General features: G+C 42.2%; 1 protein-coding gene across 2 annotated transcripts in view; it reads left to right on the top strand.

Moving 5' to 3' along the window:
• Trpc5 (transient receptor potential cation channel subfamily C member 5) overlaps positions 1–15,265 on the top strand; it is a 261,694-nt gene that overhangs the window by 189,012 nt on the left and 57,417 nt on the right. The window lies entirely within an intron of this gene.

The following is a 15,265-nucleotide window of genomic DNA, read 5'->3' as shown; positions in this document are numbered from 1 at the left end:
GGGAAAGGGGTTCATTATGTAGCCCTTTCTAGACTAGAATTCACTACTTAAACAAGACTCAAACACAGATCTGCCTGTCCCTGCCCCTGCCCCAAGCGCTGAGATTAAAGGCATGTGTCCCCCGCCCCTCTTTGCGGTACTGGAGATGGAACTCGGAGTCTTGTATATGTTAGGCAGATAATTTACCACTGAACTAACACTTGAGAACTTCTTTGTTTTTGAGATAGGATCTTGCTATATAGCCCTGGCTGGCCTGTTCTTGCTATGTATCCTAGATGGGACTCCAGCAGTCTTACCCTGTCAGCCTCCCAGGGGCTGGAATTGCAGAAGTATGTGAAACCACACCTGGCTAAAGAGTTTTTAACTAAATATATATCTTGACTACAGATTAATAATATTTAAATATATTTTAATTACGCTGACATTCCAGCTTCACCCTATGACCTTTTAAAATCTTAACTATATTTTAGAACCCATTTAGAAATAAACTAGGCAACTAAACTTCAAACTGTGATATCTACACCTTAAGTACAGTTTGACTTTATTCTTAAGTAGGCTAAATAGACCTTAATTAGGCTTAAGTACTTTGAGTTCCCAAGTTTGAGAACTTTCCTTAATTCAAGTCTGCTTGGGCTTTGACTAACTTGCAATCACTTTTCAGTAAAAATAAATTCAGTTCCACACTTCTTCTAGCCCTGAACTCCCATAATTTTTATCTGCTTTTACCTCCACAAGTCTGCAGTTTCAGGCTGCTCTCTGAATCCTAGAAAAGCCAAGAAGAATATAACCCCCATCTTACCCCACTGCCGCAGGAAAGAAGACTGCATCCAGCTCCACTGCACCCAGCCATGGTTGTAGTGCTGCACAGGAAACAGTTATGGTTACGATATCCCTCAAGAAACCAAGGGATGTGTTTCCTTTGCGACACTCAACCTGGAAGTATATTTTTGTCCTGTCCAGTCACGGGGTCTGTACTTCTTCAAAGGCACTTATACTTTGTAATAACTTTGTAACAGATATGGAAGGAAGTGTTCCCATGAACACAGGACTTAGCTACAGCTTGGATGTGCAATTCATAGTTAAGAAGGAAGATAACTGATAAACTAGAATTGCAGTAAAGGGGTTTCTGTACTTTTTACAAGACTAAGCTCTAGGATTTGTGAATCCTATGAACCCTGTGAAGTTAGCGTATCAGTCCCACTGTAAGGAAGTGGGCGGTCTGATGTGTACAGCCTTGGCTTATTATAGGATATTGAAGTTTTTTGTTGATCTCGAAGGAACAAGATGATAAAAACCAGACCAGAGCATGAGCAGTCATCCATATCTAATGGTTTCATGGATTCTTAGTGATAAAAGACTGATAATTTGCTCCAAATCCCCACTGTACTATTTGGTTTAGGAGTGTTTTTCTGTATTTACTTTTTAGGTAAACACATGTTTTCTCTCATGAATCTCTTTAGCTGTTGACTGATTTATTGGACTTTAGCACAGAGCAGTAGGAAGATTCACAAGGAAACAACAAGGAATTTGTAAAGCTTGCAAAATGTGATGCAACGGGACAGGAGATCTGGGTTTTTTTCTAGTCCTTGTCCCAACACAGCTCAGTTTGTTTGCATTCATTCTCTGTGGCCATAGCAAAGAAACACCTTTCAAAAACCACAGGCCCCCATCAAGATGACATACTAAAGTCTCGGGAACACATTTCAGAGCCCCCCTCTCCTTCATTCTTTTTTTTCCCCTTTCTGCAATGTTCATATTTCAGGTTCAACCAGATGAATGAGTACCAAGGTCTCTAGGTTCTCTGTATATTTTTTTCTACAACTTTTCTTCTATGTGGTTTGATAAAGTCTCTGTATACATTGCTTTGTTTTTATGGTTCTTTGTTTTTTGTTTGTTTGTTTGTTGGTTGGTTGGTTGGTTGGTTGGTTTGGCTCTGGCTGCCTTGGAACTCACTCTGTAGACAGGCAGGTATTGAACTCAGAGATCCACCTTCCTCTGCCTCCCCAGTGCTTTTACATTTTTTGAGACAAGATCTCATGTAGCTCAAGCTGGCTTCAAATTTACTATGTAGCTGAAGATACTCTTCAACTTTACAGCTTCCTGTCCCAGACTGATTTTTATGATTATAGGACTATGCCATCTTTCCGAGCTATAGAATATTATTTTCTTGGCGGGCGGTGGTGGCGCACGCCTTTAATCCCAGCACTCGGGAGGCAGAGCCAGGAGGATCTCTGTGAGTTCGAGGCCAGCCTGGGCTACCAAGTGAGTTCCAGGAAAGGCGCAAAGCTACACAGAGAAACCCTGTCTCGAAAAATAAAAAAAAAAAAAAAAATATTATTTTCTTAATCACAACAATCTATCACCAATCCTCAATATCAACCCTCACATTTACTAATATGACTCACTGTCATATTCTAATACATTGTTCTCTTTGTTGTTTGTGGTGCTGGGGATTAAACCCAAAGCCCCAAAACTTAGGATAGCACTCTAGCCCAAGCTATATTTTCAGGCACCAAACTGTTTCAATTTCCTCTGCCACAGTATCAGATTTATTTTTTAATTAGTTTTTTTAAGTCAACATACAAAGTGATGGGTTCCATTATGCAGTTCTCATTCATTGTTTTTGTTGATTGGCTTGTCCCCTCACCTCCCCCAAGCCTTTGTTCCTCTCCTGCGGATTTCTTTCCTCCCTCAACTGCCCCTCTCCTGTTCTCATATATTCTATTACCCGTTTGTTCTCTGTCTAGGTAGGCATTCCTCAAACTCCAGCCTACTGCTTGTTTTTCCATTTATGCTTTCCTCTTACTTTATTCATTCCTTTGCACTGCTTTTCATTTCACAAAGGATCTGAGGTAGTTACAATGTCATATTACACGTCTTCCCATAATTATGGTACCCAGCTCTGGGGTGTCAACTACCATCTCTATGCAAGCAACTCTCAAACTGCCTCTCCAACTCTGTTGTCCCCTCTACCTACACACCACATCTACATGCCCGCCCACCTGATGGACACTGTCTGGAGACATCTCAAATTCAACATGTACTCAGCTTATATGACCAGCTCATCCTGTTTTCCCCAGGTTATTCTAAGTTTTAGAGCTGAAATACCAATGTTCTGGGAATGCACTCTAAATATCAGTTTACTCAGGACAGTAGATCATCATAACTAAAATGAACTCATCCATATCAGTCTGAAACTCAGCCTCCCAAATCTCCAGATTCCCCTGTATCATTTATTAACAGAGGTATTATCTTTCTGAATAAACTTCCACTCTTCATCTTCAACTTCCCAATATTGCATTCCCATCCCTTCTTTTGAGCCCCGGTTGTCACCTGGACAGTCAAAAGGAACTTGTACTCAGTTCTCCTGCCTCCAGGTGCTTCATCACCTTACTCTCACTTGTTTGGCCAACCTATTTTCCAGGCTCTAAAGAGTGAGCCTTCTGATACACTAATCTGATCCTGCTGCATTGCTGATCACCATTTCATTAATATGGGGGTCATGTAGATGGAACCCCAAGAACAGCATTAAAGTAAGTTTCTAAAGGCTTTGAGCACAATGACTTCGTGGCATGCTAATTAAGAAATATCATTACAACTGACTTAATGTACCAAATAAATTATCTGGGCTGTAAGCAAAATGGGAGGGAGGATACAATACCTCGAAGAAGCCAGGAATTTTGAGTTTGTCAGGTCCAGCTGCCCGTTTTCTTATTTCATCTTCAGAGTCATAGAGGACAACCTCAGTCAAGCAAGAGGCAAATGCCAAGGAATTCCAGGTGGTGCAGAGCAGTTATATATACACCACTGATATTCATCTGAAACAAATTCAACTCGATGTTACATCCTGCAGAACAAAGCTAACTTCAGAGAAAATTCACTCACTCCCTTTGGTTGCTTGGTCTTAACTCTCTTGTAGTCTTACTTGCCAAGAATTCCTGATGCAAGCCCATAGGCTTTCCATACAAGAGCATCAGGAAAGCCAAGAATTTGCTTGAGGGTCACTGTTATCTCTTACAGGAAGTATGTATCCCATTTGGATATAGGAGAGCTCCAAATATAATATAAAAAACAAACTATCTCTTCTCGGACACTGGCAATAATTGAGTTGTTCGTGAAGTAACTCATCTTGAAATTAGAAGGCTGACTTCCACAGAGACACGAGAAAAGGATTGTTAGCTGCCACCAAAGATTTGCCTCTATAGCAGTAGGGATTTTCATCATGCTCATTCCATCTAAACAATTAAGAGGCACACCCCGCCCCACAGAAGGCTCCCCTATCCAGTGTCCTGCATTGTTTTCCCCTCTTAGTATTTTTTTTTCTTTTCCTCGCTTTTTCTGTCATTTAATCAAATTACTCTCTTATTTCAGAAAGACCTTACTTCTCAAACTTATTATCTCTTTATTTTAGGTAACCACCTGACAGACAGAAACCCACCTAAACACACATCACAAATAACCATGCACCCCTTCGATGTTTGTTTGGGTGCAGGGCATCAAGCCCCCCCCAGCCTTCTTGCACACCCATGCTCCACCACTCAGTTACCCTCCTAGCCCTCTTTATTATTATTTAATACCAGTAAAGCTCTTCTAAACAGGAGGGGATAGAAGGCATCTCAGCCTAAAGAAATTTGGAGTCTCATTAGGGAAACCAACCAAGCACAACTAGGAACAAAAATAACCCACTCATTTGTTCTCTGCAGTTGCTACAGGAACTTAGAGAACGCAGCCATCAGCATACACTGGAATGTTTCTGAAATGTTCACATCTTTCAAGATGGAGTCAGAGTCCATTCATGTGCCACACAAGGACTGAAGAATAAAGACAATGATGAACTTGGAGCTGAAGAGTCTGTCCTCCCATATATACCACACCTCCAGCCTATATCTCTCAGGCTCAAAGCATTCAAAAGCTTGGTCCACAGTAGAACTCCTGCTGCTAATTCCCTACCCAGACCAAACTCCCATTGACTCCCCTGCTCTTACACGTCTACTTCTAACTGTAAATAAACTTCAGTCTTTTCCTCAGCAACTCACGGCCCTAGAAAAGCAAACAGTAACAAGAAAAGGACAAATCCAGATAACTGGTATTCAAGTGAACACTCATTATGTGCCAGGGACAGAACTATATTCTAACTGTCCTCATTGCTACTGAAAATATTTTAACTGTCATTTTGAAAGAATGTACTATGTGCCAGGCAACCAGGCAGGATCTTAGGAGCTTTCATATGTAGACTCTCAGAGACAATTATACAAATAAAGAAACTGAGACATGAAAATGTAAAAGAATTTGTCAAGCACATACTGTTAAGAAGGGGCAAAACCTGAATTTAACTTCAGGTCTGTCTCACTCAGAGCCTACACACTAGAGACTGTGTAGTATAGTGGTTATCTCGTGACCAGAAAACAAGTATATTTTTGGTGTTGTAGGCCACATTTTCTCTTGTGATCCTCACCTCTGCCACCCTAATACAAAAGAAACCTGAGGTATAATGTAACGAAATGGGCATGGCTTTACTTCTGCAAACTTTACTTTTAAAAAGAAGTAATCATAACAGGCTGGATTTGGTCCATAGGCTCTTATATTCAAATGACCCCTAAGTTAGAGTAGTAATGATGTGATGAGGCCAATTTTGGTTTAAAGACTCGGTTCTCAGCACTTAGACAAGCCACGTGTTTCTGTCACAATTTCTTCATTAGTACAACTAAAATAATGTGTCCTCTTGGAGTCATCATTGGGAGAATTAGGAATGAAAGGAGTGAATAATTGTAAAGCACCTGGCCCACGGTCAAGTTCTTATTAATTACTACTACTGAGGCTGGAGAATTAAGTGATTGGTAGAGCATTAGCCTAGCATTGAAGAATTCATCAGCCCTGAAGGGGAAAAGGGAAGGAGGGAGGAGGAAGCCAACCACAAGGTTGGTCCCTAAAAGGAAGAAAAAAAGGCACAGATTAGGATACTTTGTTTAAAAAAAAATCAAGCCATCAAGGACCTCATGGTCCCCATACTCAGCAGAAATGATCACTCCCATGGAATTCCAGATAATTGGATCCTCTTTTCAGCTGCAGAGACAATGGGCTCAGCTGAGTTTACCTCTCTGCTTCAACCGTTAGAAAGTTTCCTGTCTTCCTTGGAGTGCTGTCCCTCCCCTGGAATCCCATCCTGGGAGGCAGGAGTCTGATTGTTACAATGTTAGGACTCTGCTTCCGGAATTAGATTCTGGCCGCATGAGTCATGATGACTGTGTCCCAATTAGGATACTATTGGTTTTCGGTGATGTAGGTTCTTAATAAAGGTTGCTAGCTTAAGTGAACTGTTTTTGGTATAGTGTAGACAGAAAGCAGACAGGAAGGTTATTTTTTTCCAGTGCTGAGGACTGGAATCAAGGCATTGTGCATACTACTAATCCTCAGCCACATCTCCAAACTGGAAAGTGGCTTCTTAAACATCTCCAAACTGGAAAGTGGCTTCTTAGAGGCCTTCCAAGCATTAAAAATCCCTCCTATCTGAATCTACAGTAACAACTGAACCAAGCTCATAGGAACTCACAAACTTTAGACTGACAGCTGTGGAGCCTGCATACGGGAGACAGTTGTGTAGCTTGATCTGTTTGTGGAACTCCTGGAAGTGGGAGCAGAATCTATCCCTGGTTCATGAACTAGCTTTTTGGAGCCCATTACATATGGTGGGACACCTTGCTCAACCTTGATGCAGCGGGGAGGGGCTTGGACCTGCCTCAACTGAATGTACCAGGCTTTGCTGACTCCCCATGGGAGGCCTTCCCTTTTCGGAGGAGGGCATGGAGGGTGGATTGGAGGTGGTAAGGCTAAGGGGGAGTAGGAGGAGAGATGAGAGGGGCATCTGTGGTTGGTATGTGAAATTAATAAAAATTTTCTTAAATTAAAAAAAATCCCTCCTATCTGTAGCAGAGAAGGAGACTGTGACTGACTGAAACGGTGGAGAAGTGAGTGGGATGGCTGGGAGGACAAAAGAGAAGGTCCTGCTGTTCCTGGGTTGCACTAAACACACAGGAGTCACAGTCCACTGCTGTCTTACGAGTCTGAACAGATGACCCCGTCCACCCTGCAAGTTGTTTGTTTGCTTAAGCAGGGAATACTTAGATTTGTTAATGAAAAGCGAGGGGAAAGAAAACTCCTAAGAGAAAGAAGGGTTCCAAGAGACAGATGGCCTCTAGTTTTTACTTTGAGTGAAAAACCTACTCATGCAGTCCTTCATCCCAGCTTGAAAAGCAGCCCTGAGATACCTCAGCTTGTCAAGCCATCTTTTCTGCCGGCCTGATTTCCCAGTCTCTCACAACAAAAATTTCTCTCTGTTAGCTACCAAGTTACCCGCCGTCCTCTATGATGCATCTTGCATAACAATCCAGCTTTCCATTCCAGAATTCAATTATTAGAGGGCTTTCATAGGATCTGACTACAATAAGGAGTGTGCTGACTCCAATTGGATGTACTTTTCCAGTACAATAGCACTCGCGTACCTCGCCATCTTTTTCTCTCTTTTGCCATCCCCACAAAACTCCTTTCCAGAATTCAAAGCCGATAATTAGCATAACAGGACACATCCACAGAATGTACAGAGGGACTGATAATGGAAGCAAACATAGTGCATACAAATTATGTCTAAGCATGACTTGGTTAAATCATACATCTCATCACCTCAATGCTATATATCTATATATGTATATATAGGAAGCAAAAATCCTCCGTCTATTTCACAGCAACAATAATGATGAAAATAACTACCCTGTATTGAGTGAAAGGCTCATTTAATCCTCGTAATAATCCACAATAAAAAAAATGCTTGTTTCTTACTTGCCTGGCAATTGAATTAACTCTCTTAATCCTCATAATGACACTAAGATATGGGTGGCTTTATAATCCTCATTTTGCGATAGGGAAACTGAAGGCCAGAAACAGTAAGTAAATTGCCCCAGGTCATTCTGCAAAGAGGCTATCATTTGAACACCAGGTCTTTCCATCTGATTATAAAGTAAAGACTATGGCTGTAACTTTGCAACAGTATCATTAGAAGAATGCTTTAGGCCAGCATCTTGTATTATTCTGTCATGTGAGCAAAGATGCATCCATCTGTCCAACGCTGAGAGCATTGTAAAGTACTTCCCACCCATAATCTATATGACTGTCATAACAGTCCTGTGAGGAAGGCAACACCATTACATAGAAAAAGACTCAAACCCAAAGACTTGGTTTTGAGTTCTACTACAAATCAGAGGTCAAGTCAGACTAAAAGTTCATTATAAATGCCCCTCCACTTAGGACAGATTATCCTGATAAATCCATGGCCAGTTCAAAGTGTAAGTCAAAGCTACATTTACTTACTGTAGCTAACCTGTAGACCATCCCAGCTTAGCAACATCACTTGCAGTTGTGACCATGGGACTAACTGACAGCTGTGGTTCCACTACTCTTCAGCATCATAAAAGTTTCAGACCACATAGGGAATGCTCCAGAAAGACAGAATTTTCAAATTCACAATATGCTTCCCATTGAATGTGTACAGCCTTCACACTATCCTACAGGTAAAAATTCATAAATTAGACATGAAGTTTTGTAGAGTTTTTGTTGATAAGAGGCCTCAGTCGGCCAGGCTAACCTCAAACTCATAAGTAGCGCAGGCTGGCCTTGAACTCCTGGCAATCTTCCTGCCTCAATCTCCTGAGTGCTGGAATTATAGAGTAGACCATCACACCTGGCTTGGAGAGTTGTAAGTTGAGGTCTATCAATACATTTATTAAAGATCATTATTTTTCAGTCATCTGAAATTTGTATTTAACTGGACATCCTGATGTGCATATGTTAAGTTTGGCAAATGTAATGATGAGTGCTGCCTTACCACTGGGAATTACCTGACCTATGGTACAAACAACATGTTATTGTTCTAAAAGTTAACAATCTTTGGAGTTCTAAAATGCATCTGGTCCTGGGGGAGAGGCAGAAATGGGACTGAAATGGGGCTTCTCAGCACTAGACGTCCTTGTATCCTCCCAGCATTGAGCTTGGTGCTGCAGTCCTCAAAGAACAGCCAGCTGTCTAAGACATGTCACCAGGATCGGTTATGACTTTGGTTCTCATCAATTCCCAGCTCCCTGCTGGGTCTGTGGTATTAGCTTGACCGCTGGTTTACAGTTCTCTGCTTTGGTATGTTTATTCTTCAAAGGATTTCTCCTTCCAGCTTCCCGACTTAAGCCAGTAGGGTTGCAGTTCCCAGGTGCCCCTGACCCTGACCATGTGCCCTATATGAATTCTTGCATGGCTTTACTCAACTGTGAGGCTCTCCTCTTCCCTGGCTTTCATATACTGTCACCCACTCCCTCCCTGCTGAGAAACTTTCCAATACAGGCTCCCCTTTCATTTCAGAAGGCCCTTTCAGAGAAGGAATTTACTCCCACCACCCCCTGCTTGCCATCTCATGTCTAGCAGAAACCATGTATAGGATGCAATCCAGCTGTTACAATTCCTTTCGAAGTCCATCTATCATACCCCACACAAGAGAATTAGAGTATCTGTAAGAGAATGCCATTGAGCGAATACTGACCACTGTGTGTAATTATTTTCAAGCAAAAATATATACTTAAAAATATGTTTGGATATAGTTTTCAGCTTCCAGCCCCACTTTCTTCCATTAGTGGGGTTCAGGTCTAGGTTGACATGGGAAGTGTATTTTCCTATTGATGTCTCGTATGAGCCTGTATCTGTTTTTCCCTTTAAAGTAGCAGCCCAGATCCAGGATCAACTCTGCAAGCGAATGGCAACAGCACAGCCAGCTTTGTACAAAATAGCTCAGCAATGCTGAGATAAGAAGGCAAGCTCACTGCCGTGGTTAAAGGAAGTTCTAGAGTAGTGGTTCTCAACCTGGGGGTTATGACCCCTGAGCTAAAAAAAAATAAAAATAAAAATAAAAAGACCCTTTCCCGGGGGTAGCCTAAAACCATTGGAAAACACAGATATTTATGTTACGATTCATAACAGTAGCAAAAATACAATTATGATGTAGTAACAAAAGAATTTTATGGTTGGGGGTCACCACAACATGAAGAACTGTATTCAAGGGTCACAGGATTAGGAAGGTTGAGAACAACTGCCCTAGAGTGTATTTCTCAATTTGCATTGTCATTGATTGCCTTCCGGAGCACAGCTTGGTTGGGAGCCACAAAGCAAACAAAAGTCATTGCATCTTGGATCATTTCCACTGGGCCGGTTTTCAAACACCCCCATTGTTCATAAACTGTCTTTTGCAGAGCTGATCTCTGATACAGTGAAAGTCTGGCCCATTTTAGTATGTAGCCAATTACTGATGAAAAAGAGGTTACTCTTCTTGTTGTTTGTTTGTTTGTTTGTTTTTGTTTTAAGAGACAGGGTTTCTCTGTGTAGCTCTGGCTGACCTGGAACTTGCTCTGTAGACCAGGCTGGCCTCAGTCTCAGAGATCTGCCTGCTTCTGCCTCCTGAGTGCTGAGATTAAAGGTGTGCACCATCACTGCCTAGCTGACCTTCATCTTCCCCCCTCCTGGAGAAGAGGATCACTAATTCTCCCCTCTCAAATCTTACTATTTTCAAAGTAAAGAAAGAAATATTTGTATCTGCTACAAAGTTTCCAGCTTGGTTCATTTGTTTTATAAGCATTCAAAGACAATTCACCACAGTAACTTCAGAGAACAGGGAGCTCTGTTTAGCCACTGATCCCCCTTGGAGACCCAAACCCTCGGGTGCTCAAGTCTCCTACAAAAAGTTCTCCATTATTTGCATGATATCATATATACTTTAAGTCATCGTCAGTTTGCTAGACATACTGAATACAATGTAAGTGCTACTTAAAGTTGTTAAGCCCAATTGTTTAGGGAATAACAAGAGAAAAAAGTTTATCGATGAATCAAGGAATACCAACTGCACTGCTTCACAAACTTCTGGCTGTTCAGCACCTGTCCAAGAACCCTTCCTTCCGGTCACTTCTATTGCATTTTATGTTCATCACCAATGATTTAAAGTCATTTTGAAAATAACCAGTGAGATGGTTCAACGTGAGACTAACATTTTTTATCCAGATAGAGGTTTGGTCCTTCCTTCCTTTCTTCCTTCCTTCCTTTCTTCTTCTTTCCTTTCTTCCTTTCTTCTTCTTTCCTTCTTTCTTCTTTGCTTTCTTACAGGCTCTGTGACAGGCAGGCCACAGGATGGACTGAGGACTTACTGTCTATTCCTGACAGAGCCCATACAAGCTCCATGCCTGCTGACTTGTTCTGTCTCACCACCTGGCTCACCTCTCAAGAGCCCACTGAGGCCAGGTCCTCTGCTCTACAAGGAAATTCCCCACACTTTCTGTTGCCTCTTCGGACGGTGGAAACTGAATACCCAGAGAAGTCTGTCCCTAACTTTTTCTTCTTCAACCAGCACAGTAGGCACTGACATGTTAGTTATGGCTATTATTATTATTTCACCTCTCTGGGCCTCAGTTACCTTATCTGTAACTGGCTGCTAAAATAGTACCAACTTCCTAGGTATATAATAGTAGCTTTGCCTCCACTTCCAATGGGCTTCCATGCTCGTGAGTCTGCTGTACACTGCAAATACCTTGTATTTGGAACCTCTGTGCACCCTAGTTTAGCAACCTCATCCACTGTAGAGAATCATTGTTTCCTTTCATGCTACTGTCACTGCCCATTAGCACCAAAGGGAATCAGATAGCATATGCCTAACCCAAGAAAAAGTTCAGATTTGTAGTTCCTTTTATTCATTCTTTTATTTATTTTGGTTCTTGGAGGAAATGTCTCACTCTTTGGTCCTAACTGGCATGGAAGTCACTAATCCAGTGCTTCTCAACCTTCCTAATGCTGCAACCCTTTAATACAGTTGATCATGTGGTGACCCCCAACCATAACATTATGTTCGTTGCTACTTCATAGCTGTAATTTTGCTACTGTTATGAATCATGATGTGAGTATCTGATATGCAGGACATCTGCTATGGGACCCCTGTGAAAGGGTTGTTTGACTTCCCAAACGGGTCACGACCCACAGGCTGAGAACTGGCTTCACTAATATACCTGAGACTGGCCTCAAATGCGCAGCAACAAACTTTTAAATTTGAAGTACAATTTATACTGAGTGCATATTGCTTTTGTAGCATGAGAAGTCCAAGCATCATGAATCAGGGACCATCTGCCCATATAAAGAGCTTTTAAAAGTACCCAAAGCACAGGAAATGCTGTGCATATTTTGTCTCTGACTATTATGACTACTGATAGAGAAATGCCTTGAGGGACTACAGAATTGAGATGAAAAGAGAAATGGTGTCTGCATCTTGGAGGACTTGGCAGGGGCATGTGCTTTATGAGTTATGTGCTTGAGTGGCCAAGGGGAAAAGCCTTCTGATCATTTGTGTCGGAATTTTAACAGGGAGAAGAGGGGGGAAACTGCCTCATATCGTCAAGTGCCATAAGTGCCACAAAGCATGCTGAGATTGAAATGGCACATGTGACAGTGTTCCTTCCCTCAGCAGCTTACCAGTCAAATAGAAAGCCAAGTCACAGAACAAGGACAGCATGGCGACCAACAGAAAGAAGCGAAGTGATCTGGGCTTAAGGAGGAATGTGGCTGGAGAAATCAAGGAAGGCTTCCAGAAGGAAGTGCCATACTCTAATTTCATGATTTTCTCCAGCCCTTCCTTGGGACTTGGGTGCCTGCTGATTTTTCCTGCTTCGGAATATCCTATGCTGTTTCCTTTTCATACTGCATAAATCTTCCCCTTTCTAATGAATGTCCTAAGTTCCCATGACAAAGCTGTGAGATTTTCCCAAAGTCATTATATGGATCCACACTAACGAGTGTCTTTCATTTTAGCCCTTTCTCTTATAAAATGGTAATATGAGATAAAATATGCAAGAGCTTTTCTCTAACCTTTACTTGGCAAAATAATCCTTGAATTTGGAGAGGGGAGTGGCCTTAATGATCTATAAGAGCCAGCCATCTGGGGATCTAGACTGTCTACCCTCTGTGTGGCTTCTGCAAGCATCTTAGCACACAGGTGTTTGCCCTGTTAATAGTCTTCTAGTAATATGGCTCTTGCAGGCTGGAAATCACCCCAAGTCTCCCAGGTCATGCTCCTCCCACAAGCACTAGTCAGCAGTGGGCTGGAGCGGGTTTAAATAATTGTTGAGAGTCCCGTATGCACCTCTTGCAATAAACAAATCAAATTCTGTTGAGCCATGGGGTCAGCGGGTAAATGTGCTATTAAAGCCAACTGACTATTTAGACAGCTGTAGAAACAAAAGTCAAAGACGAGAGGCTTGGTAAGGGGCTAGGGAGATGGTTCTCCCTTCATAAGTGAAGTTGGAATTCTGCTAAGAAGAAAGCGAGGAAACTTCCCAGTTGTCTGAGCAAGGGATAAACTCTTGCCAATCCAATTTTGCATCTTTCCTGCCAAGAAGTACCCCTGCAAAAGGCAAAAAGTAATCACATCACTCCACTTAGAGCAGCAGTTCTCAAGTGATAGTGATCCCTTTGTGGGTTAAAGGACCCTTTCCCAGGAGTCGTCTAAAATGATCAGCAAACCCAGATATTTACATTCCAATCCATAACAGTAGCAAAATCACAATTATGAAGTAGCAATGAAAACAATGTTAGGGTTGGGGTCACACAGCAGGAGGAACTGTATTCAAGGGTCGCAGCATCAGGAAGGTTGAGAATGACTGGCTTAAACAGAGCCTAAGGGCTGCTGAGATGGCTCAGTTGTTGAAGCGCTCCCTAGTCATGTAAGCCTGACCACCTGGGTTTGCTCTCCGGAGCCCATGTAAAGGTGAAAGGAGACACTGACTGCACATGTATGCTAGGAAAATTAAATTTTAAAAAGAAGGAAGGAAGGAAGCAAGCAAGCAAACTTAAGCCAGGCATGATGGTTCACAACTGTAATCCCAGCATGGGAGAAGCAGAGGCAGGAAAGTCACCGTGGTGAGTTCCAGCTGGCTTGAGCTCCATAGTGAGACCCTGTCTCAGAAAGGTAATCGAACAAGAGGAGCTTACTGTTAAAGGGGGAAAGCCAAGACTTTCTAAGAGTTCTGTGGTAGTATATCAGACACATGTATAATAAATTGCAGCCATTGCCTAACATTGTTGGGGAACGAGGCATTCCAAAGGGGCAGGAGGACAATGGCAGTGAAGGCCAAAAATATTTGTGCTGAAAAGATGTGCACTGTTTGGAAAGATGGATGGCATGCAAATCTGGCACCAAGCGAAGTGAGGTGACTCAGCTCTTTGGTACCTTTTCTATGTCCTTAGGTAGGCCCCTCTGTTTTCACCTTTCCTACAAGCGACTCAGGGGCCTGGTCATTTCTGGGCTTTACTGGCAGGCGGGTCCCTTACCTGGCTAATATAATATGCTAACTGGAAATGTTTGACACTATTTAAATGCCTCATATACGATCACTATCTATACTATCTATATACGTCAGTAAAACGTTGATGCTCCTCCCACAGCAGTAAGTGATGTGGGCATTTCAATCGGTGTGACAAAGTTTGCAAGCAAGATGTGAAGAAACTCATCTTTCTGTGTTTCTCAGACCATACTACCCATTCATTGATTGTCAGAGGACACAGTGTTTGTGAGCTTAGCTCAGGAAGTCAGCCAGACTAGCTATCTATCTGTTCTGGCTCTACCACCTAGCAACAAATGTCTCTTAGCACCATTGGCATCATCTGTAAAATGAGTGTGAGATCAATATCTGCTGTTACCGTGAGCTGATGTGTGTGACAAATCTCAGTATCTTGCACCTTATAAGAGCTGGGCATTTGGTAATACCCCTATGCTAAGAGTTGTTCCTAGTTGTGATTCCTAGGAGAAGTATCTTAGCTATCTAGCATGGCTTCCTTCATAGTCCAAGGAATAACGATTTTGGAAAGAGGGTTCTATGATGGGTCTGGCAACACAGATATTTACTCAATCATTTATTTTTTTTCTAAAAAGTGTATTCTTAAGCTCACAGCAGCTGTGGTTGCCTGTGTAAGACATGCACAAAATCAAACCAGTGAACATTCCAGCATAAACTGCAGAGGGATTCATATGGCCCCACCCCTAGCTGAGGAGCTGTTGGCAATTGGGGAAGGGAGAGTCAGTTTTTGTCAGCAGTTTGGCTCCTGATGAGTTACCCATGCTCCAATGGTAATGTGGGGGACCTCAAACCCATGGACATTCATGCAGCACTAATTGGACTCTGAGTAATTTAAAAGAAAGAGAAAA

Source organism: Peromyscus leucopus, chromosome X (assembly GCF_004664715.2).
Source record: "Peromyscus leucopus breed LL Stock chromosome X, UCI_PerLeu_2.1, whole genome shotgun sequence".
NCBI classification, from domain to species: Eukaryota; Metazoa; Chordata; class Mammalia; order Rodentia; family Cricetidae; genus Peromyscus; species Peromyscus leucopus.
This window is presented reverse-complemented; position numbering and strand designations above follow the sequence as displayed.